This window comes from Nyctereutes procyonoides, unplaced genomic scaffold, assembly GCF_905146905.1.
Source record: "Nyctereutes procyonoides isolate TBG_1078 unplaced genomic scaffold, NYPRO_anot_genome, whole genome shotgun sequence".
NCBI lineage: Eukaryota > Metazoa > Chordata > Mammalia > Carnivora > Canidae > Nyctereutes > Nyctereutes procyonoides.
Window position 1 is genome coordinate 9,567,022 of NW_026575043.1, and position 17,079 is coordinate 9,584,100.

The 17,079-nt window shown below is 40.8% G+C and overlaps 1 protein-coding gene across 6 annotated transcripts in view; it reads left to right on the forward strand.

The window, feature by feature from the left end:
* Positions 1 to 17,079, forward strand: part of KIF13A (kinesin family member 13A) — a 212,482-nt gene that overhangs the window by 38,111 nt on the left and 157,292 nt on the right. The window lies entirely within an intron of this gene.

A 17,079-nucleotide genomic window follows, 5' to 3' on the forward strand; every position in this document is an offset into this window, starting at 1 on the left:
GGCTTACTGTTGCTTTTGTTATGTCTAATTTGTTGTAGAGTGTTCATTCTTATTACTTGACCTCCAGATGACTAGAGGGAGTCATTTTATTTATTTATTTTTATTTTTTAAAGATTTTATTTACTCATGAGAGTCACAGAGAGAGGCAAAGACATAGGCAGAGGGAGAGGGAGAAGCAGGCTTCCCCTGGGGAGCCTGATGTGGGACTTGATCCCAGGACCCCAGAATCAGGACCTGAGCCAAAGGCAGATGCTCAACCCCTGAGCCACCGTGGTGCCCCTAAAGGGAGTCATTTTAAATTGCATTTTCTGAGTCTTTTTTGTGGTAGCTTCAAAATTCTGTTGGCTTTCATATATCTGATTTTTATTGGCAGTTAACTGTGCTAAATTCTCATTAATTTTAGTATTTGTTTGCAGATTGTTTAGGACTTTGATGGTCTTATTGTTTGTTGATATTCTGGTTTTATTTTTTCCTGGCCTTTTTATTTTCATTTTTTTAAAAAGGATTTTATTTGTTTGTTTATTTGAAAAAGAGTGAGAGAGCAGAAGGAGAAGGATAAGCAGATTCCTTGCTGAGTGCAGAGCCTCAGTCAGGGACTGATCCTACAATCCTGAGATTGTGACCTGAGCTGCAACCAAGAGTCAGAAGTTCGACTGTGCCACCCAGGTGCCCCGTGCTTTCATTTCTTTTGATTGAAATAAGAAGCATAAAAAAAGTCAGATGCAAAAATCGTGGGATTATATATTTCATGGCTAAGTTAGGTTGGTTTTGTTTATTTTTTGGAAGTGGAATTGAACTAGAATTTCTAGTGTACTTTTTATGGCTCTGGAGTTTTGCTGCCTTCCAGTACCCGTGGGAATTAGGCCTGGGGTACTGGTTACTTTGTCCTTGACCTTCAGTTCATGAGTGTGAATCTCTTTCGTGTGGTCTTGACAAGGTGTCACAATTGGTTAATCTCTGCTTGGCCTGTCTGTTCATCTTGGATATCCAAAAGATGTAGGGTAGTAATTTTTGTTCTGGTGTATATATTTGTTGTTTAATTGAATGAAATTAGGTTTGTGGGCAGCCTGGGTGGCTCAGCGGTTTAGCACCGCCTTCGGCCCAGGGCGTGATCCTGGAGACCCGGGGTTGAGTCCCACATCGGGCTCCCTGCATGGAGCCTGCTCCTCCCTCTCTCTCTCTCTCTCTCTCTTTCTCTCATGGATAAATAAATAAAATCTTAAAAAAAAAAAAAGAAATTAGGTTTGAGGCATATTGAACCCTGAAGGCAGTCAGTTCCACTCTTTTGGGTCTACATCTGAAGGACTTTAGTGTATATGCATCAATTTGAAACTTCTCCCAAAAAGTGAGATTTTAAGAGAAAGTCAAAGTCCTAAAAAGTCTTGAATCACAAATCACCATGTGATTTCTCAGAAGATGACAGTAATAAAGACAGTGAAACTTACTTGGGAAGTCAGGGAGTTTTTTTTTTTTAATACCCACAAATTAAAGCTGGATCAATCACCCTGTGTACTAATGTAATTATAGCCTGGGATGCCAAGTAGTGAGAAAAATCTTTAATAAGTATGTGATGATTGAGAAAGCATGTATTTCCAGCTAATGATTCTTTTGTCCGTCTATGCTGAGGATGATGCAGTAAAGTGATGAACATCAAGTTAATGTAGTTGAAGTTTTCAGAACTGTTGTCTGTTTTACCAAACTCACGGTTTTAACCAGTGCTCCCTGCCTTTCTGTAACACTGTGGCTACAGTGAGTTGAGTGTCCAAGGACATCCCAGTTGGATGCCCAAGAACTTCTACCTCTCCCTGCGGAGTTGTAAGCCTCTAGGCAGCAGTAATACTTGTTTTTAAGCTATGGAATTCAATGAATTATTATGTAAATTGATGAAGTATGAATGTAGAAAGAAACACTTTTTCTAAGAAAGAATCAGTGAAGGTCACTTCTCAAAGTGTGATTTCCAGATCAGCAACATCAGTACCTCCTGGGACCTTGTTAAAAATGCAGATTTCTGGGTCCCACTTTCTGAATCAGAAACTCTGGGGGAAGGGCCCAGAAATCTGTGTTTTATCATGCCCTCCAGGTGATCCTGAAGCATGTTAACATTTGAGAGCCCCTGTGCTAACAAATACTGCGGTTAAATTAAGTACAGGAAGGAGAGGATTAGAAAAGTATGGAAGGCTTCTGCACCCAATTTGTTAAAGATCTTTTAGTTCTTGATGCTCTTTAAAGAAACAGAAACCAAAAACTGATGCTGTGCCGTGGTGTGGTTTACATAGAACTCCACTCAGCAGACTATTCTCAAAGATACGATCTTTGCCTAAGATCTAGATTGGTGAATGAATGAACTTTTGTATGATTTAAATGAACATAAACATGTTTAAACATACAGGTGTCAGTTTTTATGATTCCCTGATTTACTCTGCTTCCACTTACTGCCTATCTGCCACAGCTAGTCCTGTAACAGAGAAGGGCTTTGATTATCTTGATTAATCTAAGAACTGGGACTGTTAGGCTAATATGTGCTGGAATATCGGGTCAGCCAGTGTCTGATCTGAAATACCTCATTTAATTCTTAAAACAACTTTTATGAGATGAGTACCCATTTTAGATGTGGGACAGAACTCAGATTTGAAGATTGTACAGATAATTAAACAGCACCAAAATTTAAACTAGGTGCACTGCAAGTCATTCTGCTGGCAGCATAGTCTAAGTGTCAGTGAATGGAAATATGTATGTTGATAGAGAATACCTTGCATCATTGAGTATAAAGAGAATAAGTAATTTGGTAAATACCAAATGGGGGGGGGCTTCTCATTCTGACCATGGGTATCCCCATGCCCCTGTTTCCAATAATGTATATAATGAATAGTACATACACCCCTTTTTCTAAATCACGTAGAGTGAGTTTCTGCTGTTTTTCACTCTGTATTGAGAATCAAAGCAAGAAACTAAAGTATTTGTTTGCCATAATAAAGTACCACAGACTGTGTGATTTCAATAACAGAATAGAACTTTATTTCTTATAGTCCTGGAGGCTAGATGTCTGAAATTCAGGTGTGGGTAGGGTGGGTTTCCTCTGAGGCTTCTCTCTGGTTTATAGATGCCTGTTGTGTCTCTGTGTCTTCACATGGACATCCTTCTGTGCGTGTCTGTGTTAAAATCTCTTCTTGTTATAAGGACACCAGTCATGTTGGGTTAGGGTCCATCCTAATGACTTCATTTTAATGTAACTGCCTCTTTAAAGACCCCATATCCAAATCTAGTCATGTTCTGAGGTACATGGGTTGGGGACTTCAACATAGGAATTTTGTGGTGGTGGTGGGGCATAGTTAAGCCTTTAATAAGCAACTAAGGTGTTTTTAGGTAATTAGTTTCACCAGAAGGTCAAGCTGTTTGATTTGAGATTTGAATGACCTTGACTTCTCTTTCTTTAGTAAGACCAGAGTTCATGGAACCAGTCTATTTGAATCCAAGTGAGAGCAAATCAGCTTCTTAATGGGTTTTAGGAGAGTAATATATTGGGTAGCAGTATAGATTCCATCCTTCACAGACCAATTAAAGCTTCTTTGATGATTTAGAATCACATATGTTAATCCTAGCCAATTAAAAAGTTTGTCATCAAAAACTGCTAACTTAAGGAATTCTTGTTATAGGGGAAAAACTTGTAGGACTTGAAATGCAAATAATCTTGTTTTTACATCAAGTTAATTACGCAGCCATTACTCCCCAGCCCTGCCTTCAGCTGAATTTTCCATACGCCCCTCCTAGGAGAGCTGCTCCTGAAAAACCCATCAGTTGTGTCTGGTAAGGGGCTATGGAAGTTCTTGCTTAATTCTGCTGGTGCCTCTTGAAAGAGGAGAGAAACAGTGATTGCAAAGACAAAGCATGTATTTCCTAGGGTGGATTTTTGATCCCTAGCTAGGTTGAGTCAGTTAAATAGTAACTCTTTATCCTTAATGAATAATTTACATGCCAATTCCCTGTTACTTAGTGTGGCTTCTGGACCACCAGCATAAGCATCTCTTGGAAGCTTGTTAGAAATGCAGGATCCTGGGCACCTGGGTGGCTCAGTCAGGCGTCTGCCTTCTGCTTAGGTCATGATCCTGGGGTCCTAATATTGGACCTTATATCAGGCTTCCTACTCAGGGTGGAGTCTGCTTCTCCCTCTCCTTCTGCTGCTTCCCCTGCTTGTGTTCTCTCTCTCTCAAGTAAATAAATAAAATCTAAAACAAAAGACAACAAAAGAATCCAATCCCCTTCCAAGATTTAGTAGATTGAAATCTATATATGTATGTGTGTGTTGTGTGTGTGTGTGTATATATATATATATATATATATATATATTTTAAAGGCTTTATTTATTCATGAGAGACACAGAGCATGAGAGAGAGGCAGAGACACAGGCAGAGGGAGAAGCAGGCTCCATGCAGGGAGCCAGACGTGGGACTCGATCCTGAGTCTCCAGGATCACAACCTGGGCTGAAGGCGGCGCTAAACCTCTGAGCCATTCGGGCTGCATGAAATCTATATTTTAACAAGGTAATCAGCAATATATATTCAGGTGTTTAGGAGCACTGCTCCAGATGGTGCTAGTAGCGGGACTTTAAATTTTTGTTAAAAAATATTCAACACTGCATTTCCTCTCTGTTTTTTGTTCCAGTGTTCACCCTGGTTGGTCTAGGCAGACCACCGATGACCTCTGTCTGGTTCATCCCTTACCAATTACATTTCCTCATTTACAAATGAGGATATAAGACCTTAGAGCTGAAAGACTAAAGGAATAAACCATGCAGTGTTTTGAGAACAGTGTTCGGCACACTAAGTTCAGTCATGTGGGCTTTTGTTGTTATTATTATCTTTATTAATTATTACCACTACTGTCACTGCTACTATACTACAGCCAAGCCAAACAGCAGCTGCTTAGTCTAGGAGAATGCCTACTGCAGAAGTGAATAATGAATGTTACTATTACTTCATGATGAGCAGTTCTCATCAGGAATACAAATGTCACACTAACCCACCAGATAATTTTCCTGAACTTAAATTTTTTTTTTTTTTAATTTTAAGTGGAGCTTAAATGTGGAGCTTGTACGCAGGACCTTGAGGTCAAGAGCTCTCTACTGACTGAGGTGCCCCAATTTTTAACCTCTTTTATTTTTTTATTTTTATTTTATTTTTTTTAGGGGTTAGTGGAAGAGAGGGAGAGGAGGCAGAGAATCTTAAGCAAGTTCCACTCCCAATACGGAACCTGATGTGGGGTTCAATCTCACGACCCTGAGATGACCTGGGCCCAAACCAAGAGTCAGATGCTTATGCAACTGAGCTACCCAGCAACCCTTTTAAACCCCTTTTAAGCCCTCTTTGAAACAAACACAAAAATGTAACAAAATATTTGAAAGCTTAAAGGAGAAAAGATTCCCATGAGCCCTCTATTTATTTTATTTTTCTTGCCTGTCCTCCCTGAAGAAAGTAAAGAAGAAACTCGGGCTTTGTGTTTTAGTTTAGGAGTTCTTTGTTTAACAGAAATCACAGTGTCCCCAGCAGGAAAGCTCTTGGTTGGGAATAGTTGGGGTGTGTGTGTGTGTGTTACGACTGGCAGTCTGGCAGCCTGGGCTCTGGTACTGTTTGCCATGGACGAGCCATGCTGACCTGGGCCAGGTACATATATGTGAAGTGAGATTGCAGTGGGTCATTGCTAGTGTTCTGTGATCCCATAAGTGTGCGTAGTATTCCGACAGCCCTGTGAGATTTCATTTCCATTTCAAATGGTTAGACTCAGTCTCTCAAGAAGATTGTGTTCAATGATAGAAAGAGGGTTGAAAAAATAAGCTTGAGCTGGAATGGCTTTAAGGAGCTATTATAAATAAAAACAAATCAGATATAACTTAACATTTTTTTTTGTTATGTTACAATGAAATATATCATCACTGCTTTGCTGGATGTTGGATTTCAGATCTACTAAAACATCTGTTACAAAGTATGCACCAGAATGTCTTCTGTCTTCTTTGCAGGAAATATTGTTTATAGATGTCTTCTGTTGTTTTACTGTTGTTAATATGTAGCAGATGCATGGGAAGGAGGGCAGGGGAGAGGATGGTGAAAGCATCCTGGAGCACCTTAGAGTTTTTCCAAGATTTAAATTGGCTTCCCTTTGAATTTTTATTCTATTGGCACAAATAATGGAGGTCTTAAAGAAGAAGGAATTTGTGCCAACTTGCTCACATAGCAGTTGCATATATAATAGAGTTAAATGGCTCTTGTCTTTATCCTCATGGGGTTTTTGACATGCAGGGCTATAAAAATTTCATGAGAGTGATAGACTACATTGAACTGGTTTTTTACAGAATGGGTAAATAAAAATTAACCGAGTATATCCCATGTGTAAAAACACTACCCTTTGTTTGCTGGGTAAGATGTAGCCTCCAAAGGAGTTAAAGAAACTAACTTTAAGTTTCAAGATAATGATTCAAGGAAAACCTACATATGGCAAGAGGATGGAAGAAAGAGATTTTTTTCTTAAAGTATCATATTGAATCCATTACAGCTCAGAAAATAAGATACTAGTTTCTGACATTTCAGTGATATTTAGTTGCCAAATTTCTAGGGGGGCAAGATTAGTTAAAAGTTAATATTTCTTTATTCTTTGCATGAAGTTTATTTTATTTATTTTTTTATAAAGATTTTATTTATTCATGAGACACACACACACACAGAGAGAGAGAGAGAGAGAAAGAGAGAGAGAGAGAGAGGCAGAGACACAGGCAGAGGGAGAAGCAAGCTCCATGCAGGGAGCCTGATGTGAGACTCGATCCCGGGTCTCCGGGATCAGACCCTGGGCCGAAGGCAGGCGCTAAACCGCTGAGCCACCTGGGCTGCCCGCATGGTTTATTTTAGATAAAGTCACAAGCATTATGTTTCAAGGCTGTCATAATAAGCTTTATTCTTCATTAGTGGTAGACTGACAAATTTCCTCATCTTATAGGACCAGTATATATATATATATATATATATATTATATATATATATATACACACACACACACACACACACCACACCCTCTTCATGAAGACCTCTGTGATTTCTCTTCTTCTGGGAGCCCTCTAGACTTCAGGAGCACTTCTTACCTTTCTTACTGCATTTATTGCATTTTATGTTATTTTACCATGTTTGTATGCTGGTTTCATTATCATTCTTGCCTTCCACCATCATTCCTTAAACAGATTTTTGTTGAACACCTATATGTCAACTATGTGTCAGGTGTTTTCTAATTTTTTTTTTTTTTTAGATTTTATTTATTCATGAGAGACAGAGAGAGAGAGAGAGAGAGGCAGAGACACAGGCAGAGGGAGAACCAGGCTCCATGCAGGGAGCCTGATGTGGGACTTGATCCCCAGTCTCCAGGATCACACCCTGGGCTGAAGGCGGCGCTAAATCTCTGGGCCACCCAGGCTGCCCTGTTTTCTAATTGGATTGTAATCTGTGTGAAAGCAGATTGTCAGTTTTTACACTGCATAACTAATAGATGAATATCGATGCTTGAGATGCTGATGACCATCTCTAGAATTCTGTAATTTCACTTATCAGAAGCCTGAGCAAGTCACAAAGTTCTTTCTCCATTTTAAAGGCACCTTTGCTTCCCATAACTATGTGAAGAGACCTTTTGTCATTTTTTTTTTTCAAACAACGCAATTAGACATACTGTGTCTTCAGGGCTGTGGCATAAGCTCTTCTAAGTGATATGCGACAGTTATAAGAAGAAACATCTATAGGGGATGAAGGAGTAAAATAGAGGTCACTGCTAATGTCACTAAAGTCACAATGTAATCCATATTGAGAGTATGCTTTGTTGGATTTAGGACCAGCCAGTAATAATAGCCTTGGAATTACCAGAGACTTCCAGTTGCTGTTCTCCACTATGAGTTGTTGGTGGCCAATGTTGAATTCAGACTATTTTCCTTTCCTCTAGAAAGTTAGAAGTTTCTAGTTGCTGGTACCCATTTTTTTTTTCTGAGGGGATGCAAACCCATACATAAATCTGCTCCCTAGAAATTGCATTGTGCTGGTCAAAATGGATGATATGCTTTTTAAAATGATGTGTTAATATTATTAATTTTACTTGTGATACAGGCAGTTGAGATTGTTGCATTGCTGACTTTTAGGATGTTGGTTCACTTCCCTGAGACTCATCTCTATGAACTAGGGTAATAATAGCCACATTATAGGATTACTGTGAGTAAATGAAACAATATGTGTAAAATACTCAACACTGGGTGTGGCACATAGTGCCTGCAACACCTTCTATTTCCTTTTTCTTACAACATTGCTTGGGACGATGGCACATCAGATGGTGTATACATTTAAGCCTCTCAAAGATAGGAGACTTGTAGAGCATGGAGGTGGGGGAGTTGAGGGGAGAGAGATACACGCCTTACTGCATTATTGCAAGTTTAGGGCAATGTTAGAAATGAATTTATCTTGCGACATATGGGTGGCTCAGTCAGTTAAGTAACTCTTGGTTTCCACTCAGGTCATAATCTCAAGGTTGTGGGATCAGACCCTGCATCAGGCTCTGTGCTCAGCATGGAGTCTGCTTGAGATTCTCTTTCCCTCTCTCCTTACTCCTCCCTCTGCTCATGCATGTGTGCACTTTCTCACTCTCCAAAATAAATAAATCTTTCTTATTTATTTATTTATTTATTTATTCATTCATTCATTCATTCATTCATTTTTTAAAGATTTTATTTATTCATGAGAGACACACAGAGAGAGAGAGGCAGAGACACAGGCAGAGGGAGAAGCAGGCTCCATTCAGGGAGCCCGATGTGGGACTCCAGGATCACGCCCTGGGCTGTAGGTGGTGCTAAACTGCTGTGCCACCAGGGCTGCCCAATAAATCTTTTTTTAAAAAATAAATGAGTAATTTTTTTATCTTTTTAAAAGCCTCATGTGGGCATGAGGCTTAATTTTAATTTGAGATAATTCAAATTCACTTTCCTTTGTGAGTTGCTGTGTAGTAATTCTCAACATCAGCTACATGTTAAAAACCATGTGGGTGCTTTATCTACCTATTTATTTTATTTTATTTTATTTTCATGTGGGTGCTTTAAAAGAAATACTGTGTACAGGCCTGACCCCAGAGTTCTCAGCTTCTGATCACTTGGTGAGGACAATACTAGATGGAATTCTTTCCTCAGGGCTCCAGTGAGGACCCAGCTCAGCTGCCTGTAGGATTGTCTACCCAGGTTTCTCTGTATCCCCCTCCCCCAGAGAGTTGGAGCTGCACCAAGGGTCAGTGGCACTGAATTTCCCTCACTGAGCCCCTGGGCACTCGAGGCTTTTCTGCATCCTACTGCCTTGGGCCTCAAGCTGGCTATCCTTAACAGGAATTTATCTGCCAAGGACAGAAGGAGGTTATGCAGGGACCATTATTTTCTCAAAAAGAATAAATGTTTCTTTAGTATCTGTGATGTGCGTTCAGGAGAGGGACCAATTTAAAAGAAAAGATTACTAAGGCATTAAAATGTTCATTGTAGAAAATTTGAGAAATATAGAAAAACACAGACAAGAAAAAAATATGTCTTAAGATTTTTTTTTTTTTTTAATTTGGGAGAGAGAGTGAGCAAGAGAGAAGGGCATAGGGAGAGGGAGAAGCAGGCTCCCCACTGAGCAAGGAGTCCTACTTGGGACTCAGTCTCAGGACCCCGAGATCATGACCTGAGCTGAAGGCAGGTGCCCAACCGACTGAGCCTCCTAGCTGTCCCTATGTATATTTCAACAATACACAATCCCACCATGTTGGTCTCTTAATGCCCTTCCATCTCCTGCCAGGTAAATGGTGAAAGTAATATCCAAGTTGCTGTTGCTCTTAGAGTCAAGAAGTCTGGAGTTCCAGGTATAAAGAAACTTGCTTCAGGTATTGCAGCTAATAAGCCAGTGGAAGATCCACCTGACTGCAAGGTGGGGGGCTTCTCATCCCCGTGAGACCAATATATTTATATTTGTGTATTGCTTAAATAAAATTGGTCACATTCTACATTACAGTGGCCATATTTATGACATGCAGTTAGCACAGGAGTATTATTTTTAGGGGTATCTGGCTGGCTCAGTTGGTAGAGCATGCTGTTCTTGATCTTGGGGTTGTGAGTTCAAGCCCCACGTTGGGAGTAGAGTTAACTTTAAAAAAAAGTATTATTTTTAGATGCTGCCCCCCCCCTTTTTTTTTTAATGACGTTACTGGGGAGTCTGTGTTTATGATATTAGAATACACCTGCCAGAATGTTTCATTTGACTTTCTGGCTGTGGAAGCGTGTGGTAAATTCAAAGTTCCTGACTTAGGAATGAGGCAGTATTGATCGTCTCCAGTCCCTGGCAAGCAACTAGTTTAGGTTTCTCCCATGACCACCTGCAAGTGAGTGGGTGCTGCAAGCATGGGTCCTCTGCTCCCACCCCACCAGGGGCGGTGCTTTAGGATTTGGGTAAGTCCAGCACCCCTGGCCATCAGGCAGGAGTTACCAAAATATGACATCCTTTACAATTACAAAGAAAATCTGCCCTGGATTTTATAGAACTGTTTCCTCTTTTTATTCTTTTCCTCTCAAATGCTAAAAATAAATAAATAAAAATCAACCCTCAATGACACAATTTAAATGGACCTGAGTTATAAAAAGCAGCCCTCTTTGTTTATAAGAGAAAATATAACTCTCAATCTTATGTTTCCATAGTTACATTGCATTGTAATAAGATAAAAGTCCAAGTAAAGGATAGATCTGAAAGGCACCCCAGGAGCTGACGGAGATAAATGGTTATAAAGCTGCTGTGCCAGGTCTTTAGTCAGGAGCTGGGCAGGCAGGTAGAACTGGTTGAAAATTCCCATTGGATAGAAGAAAGGCATTTTTAATGCTTTGTGTTGAAGGTAAAAATGGATCAAGGAAACACTGACTGCGGCTTCTGTGTTGGAAGTTTATATTTCACCGATACCTACAAACACAGTGTGCTAGAGTAATTTCTTCTGGAAATATACCCAATATCCACCCCCTTCAACCCCTCCCCATGAAGGAAATCAGTGAAATTTGTTTTTATTTTTAAACTTTCTATTTATTTATTCATGAGAGACACAGAGAGAGGCAGACACACAGGCAGAGGGAGAAGCAGGCTCCATGCCGGGAGCCCGACGCAGGACTTGATCCTGGGACTCCAGGATCATGACCTGAGCCAAAGGCAGATGTTCAACCACTGAGCCACCCAGGTACCCTGGAGATCAGTAGACTTTGAAACCTAAATTGCTGGTTTGATCATTCTTTTTTTTTTAAAGATTTTATTTATTCATGAGAGAGGAGAGAGGAGAGAGAGAGAGAGAGAGGCAGAGACATAGGCAGAGGAAGAAGCAGGCTCCATGTAGGGAGCCTGATGTGGGACTCCATCCCAGGCCTCCAGGATCACGTCCTGGGCCAAAGGTAGATGCTTTACCTGCTGAGCCACCCAGGCATCCCTGGTTTGATCATTCTGATTTCTACTACTTTTTTGCTCCCATTCATTTCATTATTTTCTTTATTCCAAATCTTGGAGACTTCAGGCTGAGTGTGTATTTTGCTTGCCTCCAACTTTTAATTTCTTTTATTTTGCTTATTTAAACTACATTAATTAAAAAAAAAAAAGAACATCCATTACTTTGTGGGTGTTTGTAGTTGGATTACTTGAGAGGACCCAGAGTTGGGGAGGGGTGCTGAACTGGTACCTGGTAACAGAGAAGCCAGCAATGATTTATTTATTTTATTTTATTTTATTTTATTTTATTTTATTTTATTTTATTTTATTTTATTTTATTATTTTATTTTATTTTATTTATTTTTTATGATAGAGAGGGAGAGAGAGGCAGAGACACAGGCAGAGAGAGAAGCAGGCTCCATGCCGGGAGCCTGATGCGGGATTTGATCCCGGGACTCCAGGATCGCGCCCTGGGCCAAAGGCAGACGCTAAACCGCTGAGCTACCCAGGGATCCCTGATACTTTTTATTTTAAAGGTTTGTTGTAGTTTTTCCACAGTGAAACCAGGCAGCTGAAGCATCCAGATTGCTTTATTTTTGTTTTGTTTTCTAAACTTGATGTGATCTGGAGAAAGGGTGAAATGAAGATTTGGTATAAAAATTTCTTTTTTTTTAAAAAGATTTATTTATTTTTACTTATTCATGAGAGACAGAGAGAGAGAGAGACAGAGAGAGAGACAGAGAGAGGCAGAGACACAGGCAGAGGGAGAAACAGGCTCCATGCCGGGAACCTGATGTGGGACTCGATCATGGGACCCCAGGACTGCACCCTGGGCCAAAAGCGGTGCTAAACCGCTGAGCCACACAGGGATCCCCCGGTATAAAAATTTCAAATAGTCAGGGTGCCTGGGTGGCTCTGTTGGTGAAGCATCTGCCTTCGGCTCAGATCATGGTCTCAGGGTCCTGGGATCAAGTCCACATGGAGCTCCCTGCTCAGTGGGGAGTCTGCTCCTGCCCCAGCTCATGCTCTCTCTCTCTCTCTCCCTCTCTCTCTCTCAAATAAATAAAATCTTACAAAAATAATTTCAAGTAGCGATTCATAATCTCCATATAGAGAGTTGTTATGGATTGGAGACCAGCGTCTCATGTATTACCTTTAACTAGCTCCTCCTCGGTGGATCAGTGTAAATGTACCAACCGCTCTGAGTATAGTCATTGGTGTGTATTTGCACGGCTCTCAATAAACCTTAGAGATGAGCTTATGCTCGTTTCCGGAGACCTAAAGTTTCATGGACTCTCTCCTGTTTGACCATATCACGGTTCGCCCTGCTGTGTTCTGTGTGATGTACGAGAACTTCAACACCACTGAAGATGTTTTTAGAACTTGAAGCAGGATTTCGGGCAGGCCATTGTTAAGGTTTTCCATTTGTGGAGCTGTTGATCTCATTGATCGTCATTTCCTTAGAAGTCTCCTTTGTAGGAGAAGAGTTGTCTAGATCACGAGAAACCCAAAGGTATTTTCTGTGTGATTAAAAAAACCACCAGCTTCCCTCTAATCAGGGGGAGGATATAATTCATTATCTATATCATCAAGTTAAAGAGACATATTAATAAAAATAAACTAAACTAAAATAGGGGCCCCTTGGTGGCTCGTTGGTTAAGCATCTGCCTTTGGCTCAGGTCATGATCCTGGAATCCTGGGATTGAGCCCCTCATCGGGCTCCCTTCTCCTCCTCCTTTGTCTCATATTAAAAAAAAAAAATCTTTAAAATATAAAATAAAATAAAATATCCAAGAGTAAAACACCAGGTTGGAAAACCTGGTTACTGACTGAATTACTGTCTTAAGAAGAAGCATATACAGTTTCTTCTCTTCTTTTTTTTTTTTTCCTGTGATTAGTTCCAGGAAGTATCTGCTTGGAGTCAAAAGCAGGACTCTTCATCTTTTTCACATAAAATGTATTATAAGCCTGGTTTTATTTTCAGAGCCAGGTCCTGGTGGTTATAGTTCCATTCCTTCCTTCAGCTTTCTGTTCTTTGAAAACAGTCCTCCCCAGGGCCCATCCTCATTATTTTCCCACCCAGGTATTGCACCTGTGTTAGCAGGGACTGCTACTGGAGTTTTCCAGAGTCCTCCTTTCTTGAATTGTGTATGACATTAGGCCACAGCAGGAACAACAGCCACAGAAAAATAAGATTTTATTGAAGAGTCAAATCAAAGAGCTTTCTCTGAATGAAACTCTTAATTATGTCGCATCATCTCATGGTAGGGAGAACAGTCAAATTATGGATAGGGAAAATGTTCATGAGGAAAGGTATGTCGTATGGTGTTTTCCTACTTACCTGTCAGGGGAAATAATGGTGTCATCAATTTTGGTCCTGGCACGTGGATTCTCATAGTATTAAATTGCTGTTACTATTACTACAGGTGGAGTGGTTGCTTTCTAAAGAAACAAAGTCTGCCATTAAAGCAAAACAAAACAAAAACTTGAAGAAACAGCTGTTTTCATAACCCACATACACAAAATACTTCACCACACAGTTTTTGTTTTCAAGGAGGGATAGCCGCCTCTGAGTAAAGCTGTGAATTCTGTGGTGCAGCCTGGGTCTGGTGAGCCCCTCTGTCCATCCCCCGGGTCATCTCTCCTCATCCAGGCTGCTTTCCCCCTCCTGGTGTCCACTGACCGTCCACACTCCCCGCTTCCTGTGTTGAAACACAAAAATGTTGGATGATCTGATGGTCTTCCTTCAGCCGATTTCGTGCCTTACCCAGAGCTTTTATTTAAAAGTGTTCCTTCTGTTTAAGACTTAACCATTAGGACTTTTACTGGTCACTTATTATGTGGCTGTTTCCTGTGCTAGGTTTCTAATGGTCTTGTAGGGTAGATGAAGTGTATCATTTCATGACAGGAGGGCCGTAAATCTCAGCTTAAGTGATTTGTTGGAAGCCATGTAGCTCAGAAATGGAGGTGCTCCCTCTTGAATCCAGATCCTCTCCTGACCTGTAGCATTGAGTCTTTCCTTGGAGCACCTTTGCCTTTGATTTCAAGTCATGGGTTGCAGAGTTGCCCCCTGAAAGGTGTTGGTGTTGTAAGCAGGATGGTGAGTAGCCTCTGCTAGGATTTAGGACTAGCATGCCCACTTAACCGATTCAGTCTGTTGTCTGCCTCTTGGCGACCCCAGGTCAGGCAGGTACATATTTCATGTTTCCTAACACATATGTTACATTTTAACGAGGTCTCCAGACCACAGCCGCCTCTTATGCTCTACTTCTTGAGTAGAGCATTCATTCCATATTACTCTTCATATTATTATTCATAGCTAGTACATATAGATAAAAATTGTTCTATGTGCTTTGCATAATCATCGTAAAGCCCTATTAATCCCATTTGCTAAATGAGGCAACCAAGGCTCAGTAGAGTTAGGTAGTTGGCTTGAGCCCCCAGCTGGTTGGTGGTAAGACGGGCGGCAGGACGTGCAGGCTCTCGTCCACATGCAACCCCTTTCCCCACGGTGCCTTTTATCCTCTCCCTGCCCTTCTGTGTCTAGCTCTACTGGTGCAGTTTCTAACAAAGAAGAATGCAGCTGGAATGTACTCTTTTTGTCATTGAGAGGAGAGATCGCTGTTCAATAAATCCTTTACAGATGCTATAAAGTCTTATACCTGTCCATTCTGGGGTTTCCTGGGCTGTCATCAGGGGGCAGCTTTTAAAGCCATCTTCACCAATCATGTCACTTGTAGAAGAGGAAACCGAGACCCACAAATGTTCACCAGTGGGCCCGAGGTCACCAAGCTTTTCTCTTGTATAAAGGAATAATGGTATATTTGAGATACTGTTATTTTACCATGAAGTGATTTTATTTTCCCCCAGTTGAGCTTTTTGGATAACTTTGAACAAATAAAAAGCTTGACTTTTACCTCTGATTCATGTATGCTGTTGTGGTTTCCATGGGGCTGGCAATGATTTTCAAAAGATATGGATTCCAGAGCTTGAAAAATAATTTGTCAAAGTTAAGCACACCCTCCAGGGAACTTTGGTGCTACCGACTCCAGTTTTCTTCTCTCTTGGACCTCATGGATGTCCTCCTTGCTTTGATCCTCACTCTATTATCAGATTCACAGCCCCTGGGCCTGTATGCAGGCTTCCAGAGCTTGCATTGCTTGTCTCAAATTTGTGCAGAAGTGGTCTGCTGTGGCGGGGCAGGGGTGACACGTGCAAGATGGTTTGGGTGATTGTCCCAGTCTGTGCAGCTCAGTGGGTCAGGAAGCTCTTCGCTGGCACCAGCATGTTGGATAGCAAAGGCAAGTGTCTAAGGAACAATTCCCCCCCCCCCCCCAAGTAGATTCATGGACAGGATGGAGAAGCTAATACAGATGTTCCCTGTTTTTTTTTTTTTTTCCCAAAGGACATCTAAAAACCTTATATAACCACTCAGAGATTTCTAGAAATGGATTTTGTTAGGTACCCACATTGCAAAGTGACTTATGTAGGCAACCATCCATGTTTTAGTTTGGGTGACTCTGTTGTTTAATTGCATCTGTTATATGAACCGTTTTGTGATACTCTTCACTATGCCGAAGATATTCAGGCATACTGTAGAGCATGTATGCAGTATTTAGGTAGTTTCCAAAATGTAAGCTTGATGCCAAATATGAATTAAAATTTTTTTTAAAAGATTGTATTTATGCATTTGAGACAGGAGAGAGACAGAAGAGTGCACACGCACAGGAGTAGAGGGGAGGGGCAGAGGTAGAGGGAGAAGCAGACTGCTAAGCAGGGAGCCCCATGTGGGGTCCCATCCCAGGACCTGGAGATCATGACTTGAGCTGCAGGCAATCACTTAATCTGAGCCACTTCGGGTGCCCCTAATTTAAAATTTTATACAGTATGTACACCATGACCCCACTTTTGAATGGGGGGAAGGTATATAGGTGTGTATATAGCATATGTTAGTGGTTCTCAAACTTTGGCACATATGAGAAACATCTGGAGGGCTTGTTAAAATACAGATAGCTGGTCCCACCCATAGAATTTCTTATTCAGTAGGTCTGGGTTGGTGTCTGAGAATTTGCTTTTCTAACAGGTTATCAGATACTGATGATACTATTCTAGGGAAGAGAAGCATAGAAAAAAAGTCTGTGAGGATAATTCAACATAATGTTAATAGCAGTTATCTCATATCTGGGTTCTTAATTTTTTTATACTTTTCTGTTTTTTTTTTTTAACTAGTGAGTATTACTATTATCAGAAAAAACAGCGTTTAAAATTTCTTTTAGTTTCTAGTACTTCTATTCTCATGAACACATGTAGGTTTGTTTGTTTTTTTTTTGTTTTTTTTGTTTTTATTTATTTTATTTATGATAGTCACACACACACAGAGAGAGAGGCAGAGACATAGGCAGAGGGAGAAGCAGGCTCCATGCACTGGGAGCCTGATGTGGGATTCGATCCCGGGTCTCCAGGATCGCGCCCTGGGCCAAAGGCAGGCGCTAAACCACTGCGCCACCCAGGGATCCCATGTTTGTTTGTTTTTGAAGTAGACTCTGTGTCCAAGATGGGGCTTGAACTCATGACCTCAAGATCAAGAGCTGCGTG